The sequence below is a fragment of the Lolium perenne genome, chromosome 4, assembly GCF_019359855.2.
Source record: "Lolium perenne isolate Kyuss_39 chromosome 4, Kyuss_2.0, whole genome shotgun sequence".
Classification (NCBI taxonomy): Eukaryota; Viridiplantae; Streptophyta; class Magnoliopsida; order Poales; family Poaceae; genus Lolium; species Lolium perenne.
The window spans coordinates 154100056-154108797 of NC_067247.2; positions in this window are offsets into that span (position 1 = coordinate 154100056).

Consider the following 8742-nt stretch of genomic DNA (forward strand, 5'->3'; position numbering starts at 1 on the left):
GTTTTACCTCATTGAGGGCCCCGAACCTGGGTAAATCGCTCTCCCCGCTTGTCTGTAAACCGATGTCTCGTGTCAGCTTGCAGGATTCCATCAACCCTAAGCCCCTATCGGAGGGCATTGGCGAGGAGTACCCTCGACACATGTACTTCATCATCGTCCTTGAAATTTCATTGGAGGTTCTCCTAAAGATTGAGTATTCGAATGGCCTACCTTTGGGAGGCTAGTGAGAAGGTGTCGGGAGGAAAATGTAAGTTCAATTGGGACCTTGTTTGCAAGCCTAAAATTAAGGAGACCTTGGAATCCTAAACCTAATTTGCCGCGACGCTCCGTTTGAGGTGGCTTTGGTTGGAATGGACGGATGACTCCAAGCCATGGAGAGGCCTCAGAACCCCTTGCAATGCAAATGATAGAGATCTTTTTGCGGCGGCCACAAAGGTTACTATTGGCAACGGAGAGAGGGCCCTCTTTTGGGATTCCTTATAGCTTGATGGAGGCCGGCCTAAAGATATTTCTCCCCCAATATACAAGATCTCTAAAAGAAAGAATTGCACCATTCGGAAAGCTTTGGAAAACAACTTTTGGGTCTCGCAAATCAACTTGCAACATGGCCTCACCATGGAGCATATCACCCAATTTGCCAACCTTTGGGAGAGGCTTTCAACTATTCATGACAATGAAGAGGCGCATGATTCGATCACTTGGAAGCTTACTACGCACGATTGTTACTCCTCGAGTTCGGCATACAAAATGCAATTTGAGGGCCTCACAAACTCAACCATGCCGGCTGATAACCCACAAGTATAGGGGATCGCAACAGTCTTCGAGGGAAGTAAAACCCAAATTTATTGATTCGACACAAGGGGAGGTAAAGAATACTTATAAGCCTTAACAACTGAGTTGTCAATTCAGCTGCACCTGGAAAAGCACTAGTAACAGGGGTGATGTAAAAGCAGCAGTAATATGAGAGCAATAGTAACAGTAACACAGCAGCAGTAGCAATAACACAGAGGCGATGGCACTAGAAAATAGTTGATACTACTTCCAATGTCATATAGAATGAGTATATGATGATGAGAGATGGACCGGGGTTCCCAGCGATCTACACTAGTGGTAACTCTCCAATAACAAGTGAAAAATGTTGGGTGAACAAATTACAGTTGGGCAATTGATAGGATTGAAAGCATTAAGACAGAACATCAAGATTATTAATCATGTAGGCATGTTTTCCACATATAGTCATACGTGCTCGCAATGAGAAACTTGTACACCATCTTTTGTCCTACCAGCCGGTGGCAGCCGGGCCTCAAGGGAATCTACTGGCGATTAAGGTAATCCTTTTAATAGAGCACCGGAGCAAAGCATTAACACTTGGTGAAAATATGTGATCCTCATATCACAGCCTTCCCCTCCGGTTGTCCCAATTTCTGTCACTTTGGGGCCTCGGGTTCCGGACAGCAATATGTGCAAACAACTTGTAGATACAATCTAGGCAATAATTATAGAGCTTAAATCTAAGATCATGCCACTCGGGCCCTAGTGACAAGCATTAAGAATAACAAGATTGCAGCAACAATAACTTCACAAACTTTATAGATAGACTAATCATAATGTATCATCCATCGGATCCCAACAAACACAACACCGATTACATCAGATGGATCTCAATCATGTAAGGCAGCTCATGAGATCATTGTATTGAAGTACATGGGAGAGAGAGTACCAACTAGCTACAGCTAGAACCCGTAGTCCATGGGGGAACTACTCACAGAGCATGATGGAGGCGATGGCGTTGATGGAGATGGCTTCCGGGGGCACTTCCCTGTCCCGGAGGGTTGCCGGAACAAAGATTTTGTCCCCCCGAATTGGAGTTTCGCGATGGCGGCGGCGCCCCTGGAGTCTTTCTGGAGTTTCGTCAATCCGTATCGCGTTTTTAGGTCGAAAGGGGTCTTATAGGCGAAGAGGCGGCGCAGGAGGGGCACCAGGGCGCCCTCCCCATAGGCCGGCGCGGCCAGGGGCCTACCCGCGCGGCCCTATGGTGTGGGGGCCCTGGGCCTCCTCTCCGTCTCCCCTTCGGTGTCCTGGTCTGTCTCGGTGAATTATGATGTTTGGTCTTCGTTTCGTCGAATTCCAAGAATATTGCCCGAACAGCCTTTCTGGAACCAAAAACAGCAGAAAACAGGAATTGGCACTTCGGCATCTTGTTAATAGGTTAGTTCCGGAAAACGCATAAAAACATTATAAAGTGTGAGCAAAACATGTAGGTATTGTCATTAAACAAGCATGGAACATCAAAAATTATAGATACGTTGGAGACGTATCAGCATCCCCAAGCTTAGTTCCTACTCGCCCTCGAGTAGGTAAACGATAAAAAGAATAATTTCTGTAGTGACATGCTACTTACATAACCTTGATCATACTATTGTAAAGCATATGAGATAAATGAAATGACTCAAGGAAATGATCTATAGTTGCTAACAAATAGATAACATATAGCAAAACTTTTCATGAATAGTACTTTCAAGACAAGCATCAAAAGTCTTGCATAAGATTTAACTCATAAAGCAATAAATTCAAAGTAAAGGCATCGAAGCAACACAAAGGAAGATATAAGTTTCAGCAGTTGCTTTCAACTTTCAACATGCATATCTCATGGATAATTGTCAACATAAAGTAAAATAATAAATGCAATAAGCAAGCATGTAAGAATCAATGCACAGTTGACACAAGTGTTTGCTTCTAAGATGGAAGGAAGTAGGTAAACTGACTCAACATAAAGTAAAAGAAAGGCCCTTCACAGAGGGAATCAGGGATTAAATCATGTGCTAGAGCTTTTCAAGTTTTGAAATCATATAGAGAGCATAAAAGTAAAGTTTTGAGAGGTGTTTGTTGTTGTCAACGAATGGTAGTGGGCACTCTACCCCCCTTGCCAGACAGACCTTCAAAGAGCGGCTCCCATGATGTAGTTTATTTTTATTTTTGGGTGACACTCCTTCCAACCTTTGCTTTCACAAGCCATGGCTAACCGAATCCTCGGGTGCCTTCCAACAATCACATACCATGAAGGAGTGTCTATTTATTTTAGTTTTATTTAGATGACACTCCTCCCCACCTTTGCTTTCTCAAGCCATGGCTAACCGAATCCTCGGGTGCCTTCCAACATTTCACATACCATGGAGGAGTGTCTATTTGTGATTAATTGGGGCTGGGAACCCCGTTGCCAGCTCTTTTGCAAAATTATTGGATAAGCGGATGAAGCCACTAGTCCATTGGTGAAAGCTGCCCAACAAGATTGAAAGATAAAACACCACATACTTCCTCATGAGCTATAAAACATTGACACAAATAAGAGATGATAAATTTTGAATTGTTTAAAGGTAACACATGAAGTATTTACTTGGAATGGCAGGAAATACCATGTAGTAGGTAGGTATGTTGGACACAAATGGCATAGTTTTTGGCTCAAGGATTTGGATGCACGAGAAGTATTCCCTCTCAATACAAGGCTTAGGCTAGCAAGGTTGTTTGAAGCAAACTTAAGTATGAACCGGTACAACAAAACTTACATAAAAACATATTGCAAGCATTATAAGACTCTACACTGTCTTCCTTGTTGCTCAAACACTTTTACCAGAAAATATCTAGACCTTAGAGAGACCAATCATGCAAACCAATTTCAACAAGCTCTACGGTAGTTCTCCACTAATAGGTTTAAACTACATGGTGCAAGAGCTTAATCTTGTTCTACTTGAGAGCTCAAAACAATTGCCAAGTATCAAATTATTCAAGACAGTATGAGGCATTTTCTGTTTCCAACCAAATAGCAATAAGTGCAGTAGCTTCCAACTTTTGCCATTGAACATTAAAAGTAAAACGAAGAACACCAGTGTTCGTATGAAAAAGCGGAGCGTGTCTCTCTCCCAACATGGATTGCTAGGATCCAATTTATTCAAACACAAACAAAAATAAAAACAAACAGACGCTCCAAGTAAAGTACATAAGATGTGACCGAATAAAAATATAGTTTCAATAGAAGAAACCTGATAAGTTGTTGATGAAGAAGGGGATGCCTTGGGCATCCCCAAGCTTAGACGCTTGAGTCTTCTTGAAATATGAAGGGATGAACCACGGGGGCATCCCCAACCTTTGACTTTTCACTCTTCTTGATCATATATCATCCTCCTCTCTTGACCCTTGAAAACTTCTTTCACACCAAACTTCTCGTAAACTTCATTAGAGGGGTTAGTACTCAAAAAAAAAACTTTAATCCACTTTAGTCCTGTAGTGACATATTGCAAGAACTCAATAAAACATTAGCTACAGCTCTCCACGTCTAGAAAGCCTTGCTTAAAGTCCACAAGAGACAATGCAAAAAACAGAGACAGAATCTGCTAAAACAGAACATCCAGTATAGATGAATTTTCAAGAGGTACTTATGTTGCTCAAATCATAAAACTCAAAACTAATGAAAGTTGTGTACATATCTGAGGAACACGCACGTAAATTGGCAGATTTTTCTGAGTTACCTACAGAGAACCCTGCCCAAATTCGTGACAGATAGAAATCTGTTTCTGCGCAGAAATCCAAATCTAGTATCAACCTTCTATTAGAGACTTCACTTGGCACAACAATGCAATAAAATAAAGATAAGGAGAGGTTGCTACAGTAGTAACAACTTCCAAGACACAACAAAACAGTAGCAAAATAAATACATGGGTTATCTTCCAAGAAGTGCTTTCTTTATAGCCATTAAGATTGGCTCAGCAATTTTAATGATGCACTCGCAAGAAATAAGAGTTGAAGCAAAAGAGAGCATCAAAAAGCAAATTCAAAACAAATTTAAGTCTAACCCACTTCCTATGCATAGGAATCTTGTACACAAACAAATTCATGAAGAACAAAGTGACAAGCATAAGAAGATAAAACAAGAGTAACTTCAAAATTTTCAGCATATAGAGACGTGTTTTAGTACCATGCAAATTTCTACAACCATATTTTTCTCTCTCATAATAATTTTCAGTAGCTTCATGAACAAACTCAACAATATAACTATCACATAAAGCATGTTTTTCATGATCCATAAACACATAGTTTTTATCAAGATCAAAAATAATGGGATTAAAACTTCCAAATCCACTTTTATCAATAATATAACAAGATGATTGATTATTCTCAAGAGATATGGGAATCCTTGATAAAGTCAAGATCTCTTCAATCCCATTTTCATTAGTGGTACAATTAATATTATCAAGTAACATAGGACCATCATCTAGAGCTTTATCATAAACATTTGGTAAGCAAAACTCTTTAGTACCATGCATTTCGACATCAGGCACAAACAAAGCATTATCATAAGATTTATCAAAATAGCAGGGATTATCATAGATAATAGTAGCATAATTATTCTCACAAGTTTTACTCATAGGTAGTATTTCAAGAGAATCCACAGGAACATAACATTCAACCTCCTTTGGTAAGCATGGAGGACAATCAAATAGTTTAAGAGATAAAGAGTTACTCTCATTAGAAGGTTGGCATGGGTAGCTAATCCATTCTTCCTCCTTTTGTTCATCACTCTCCTCTTCTTTTTCATCCAATGAGCTTTCAGGTTCATCAATTTCCTCCTTATTTTCATCCAATGAGTTTTCATGTTCGTCAATTTCTTCTTCCACATGTTCCTGCAAAATGTGAGTGCATTCTTGTGCATTAATGAGTCTCTCTTTATAATCAATGATATAAGGATTATCACTGTAACTTTCTATGCAAAAATTAAGGATAGAAGAGACATAATCTTTAAGGTCCTTACAAACAACACAAGTTTCATAATTTTTAACCATGAAGGATTCAATCTCAGAGGCTCCCATAAATAAGACAAATTGTTCTACTTCTTCGAACCCAAGATGAATATAGTTATTCCAATTGTAGTTCTTAATTAAAACTTCTTCACTAAAGCCACATTGAAATTTAAGATGTTTAGTATCCTGTTGAGAGTAACAGTTTATATCATGGCGTTTAAGCAAGATTTTAGCAATTGTATTCAATTTTTCTATCACAACACTCATGACTTTACCCGTTCTTGATTCTCTATAATTATTATATATTTCAATAAGCTCCAACATGGTTATGCGTTCTTCCATAACAACAGTTTTTAATTTTTAGGTTTTTCAATTTTTTATGGATTTTTGGGTATATGAGAAAAATAAAACAAGAAAAAAAACAAACTAGACAAAAGTAAACTAAGCAAAATAATACTAGACAAAAATAAACTAAGCAAAACAAAATAAATTAAAATAAAAACAGAGAGAGAGGTAGAGTGTACTCCCCAGGTGAACTTATGACTAGAGCTATGCCTTCCCGGCAACGGCACCAGAAAATAGTCTTGATAACCCACAAGTATAGGGGATCGCAACAGTCTTCGAGGGAAGTAAAACCCAAATTTATTGATTCGACACAAGGGGAGGTAAAGAATACTTATAAGCCTTAACAACTGAGTTGTCAATTCAGCTGTACCTGGAAAAGCACTAGTAACAGGGGTGATGTGAAAGCAGCAGTAATATGAGAGCAATAGTAACAGTAACACAACAGCAGTAGCAATAACACAGAGGCGATGGCACTAGAAAATAGTTGATACTACTTCCAATGTCATATAGAACGAGTATATGATGATGAGAGATGGACCGGGGTTCCCAGCGATCTACACTAGTGCTAACTCTCCAATAACAAGTGACAAGTGTTGGGTGAACGAATTACAGTTGGGCAATTGATAGGATTGAAAGCATTAAGACAGAACATCAAGATTATTAATCATGTAGGCATGTTTTCCATATACAGTCATAAGTGCTCGCAATGAGAAACTTGTACAACATCTTTTGTCCTACCAGCCGGTGGCAGCCGAGCCTCAAGGGAATCTACTGGCGATTAAGGTACTCCTTTTAATAGAGCACCGGAGCAAAGCATTAACACTTGGTGAAAACATGTGATCCTCATATCACAGCCTTCCCCTCCGGTTGTCCCAATTTCTATCACTTTGGGGCCTCGGGTTCCGGACAGCAATATGTGCAAACAACTTGTAGATACAATCTAAGCAATAATTATAGAGCTTGAATCTAAGATCATGCCACTCGGGCCCTAGTGACAAGCATTAAGAATAACAAGATTGCAGCAACAATAACTTCACAAACTTTATAGATAGACTAATCATAATGTATCATCCATCGGATCCCAACAAACACAACACCGATTACATCAGATGGATCTCAATCATGTAAGGCAGCTCATGAGATCATTGTATTGAAGTACATGGGAGAGAGTACCAACTAGCTACAGCTAGAACCCGTAGTCCATGGGGGAACTACTCACGGAGCATGATGGAGGCGGTGGCGTTGATGGAGATGGCTTCCGGGGCACTTCCCCGTCCCGGCGGGGTGCCGGAACAGAGATTATGTCCCCCGAATTGGAGTTTCGCGGTGGCGGCGGCGCCCCTGGAGTCTTTCTGGAGTTTCGTCAATCCGTATCGCGTTTTTAGGTCGAAAGGGGTCTTATAGGCGAAGAGGCGGCGCAGGAGGGGCACCAGGGCGCCCTCCCCATAGGCCGGCGCGGCCAGGGGCCTGCCCGCGCGGCCCTATGGTGTGGGGGCCCTGGGCCTCCTCTCCGTCTCCCTTTCGGTGTCCTAGTCCGCCTCGGTGAATTATGATGTTTGGTCTTCGTTTCGTCGAATTCCGAGAATATTGCCCGAACAGCCTTTCTGGAACCAAAAACAGCAGAAAACAGGAACTGGCAGTTCGGCATCTTGTTAATAGGTTAGTTCCGGAAAACGTATAAAAACATTATAAAGTGTGAGCAAAACATGTAGGTATTGTCATAAAACAAGCATGGAACATCAGAATTTATAGATACGTTGGAGACGTATCACCGGCCATGGTGTGGAAGCCTTGGGCTACCCCCAAATGCAAGGTTTTCACTTGGCTTGTGCTCCAAAATAGAGTGCGGGCGGCGGATAGGCTTGAGCGTCGTGGATGTCAAAATTGTAGAAATTGTAAGCTTTGCAACCAAACTCAAGAATCTGCCGCCCACCTACTCTTCTTTTGCCGTTTCACAAAAAGAGTTTGGCTCAACATCAAGGGATGGCTTGGACTCATTGATGTCAACCCGGAGATGTGACATGAAGCTTTAACCGTTCTTGAGTGGTGGATGTCCTTTGTGCAAAAGAACGGTCAATCCAAAAGGGTGATGGCATCACTTGCCATGCTCGTGTCTTGGGAAGTGTGGAAAGAGATAAATGCGTGTGTCTTCCGAAATAACTACTTCACTGTCGACATGGTGGTCTCAAGGATAAAGAACGAGATGCCTTTGTGGGTCTTGGCTAGGGCGAAAACGTTGGGTAATGTAATTCCGCGAGAGTTAGACCTTTTGATTTGGATCCTGGCTTTTTCCTTGATCATGTTTGGTTTGTAACACTCTCAAACTTCTTCTCTATCAATTGTCAATTGAAATGGAAAATCTTTTGCCTCGTTTTCCAAAAAAAAAATCCTTCCGATGCATATTACTTGATGCTAAAATAGATATATCTACAACTGAAATGTTTCTAGATACATCTATATTAGCGTCAAGTAATATGAATAGGAGAGAGTACAAATCTCTCTCATGGTTGAGGGATATGGGAATTAATTGGGAAAAGGGAAAGGAAATTAAGAGGCCCAACTCCCAAATCCTGGCGAGCTAACTACGCGGGGAAGGAGAATTGGC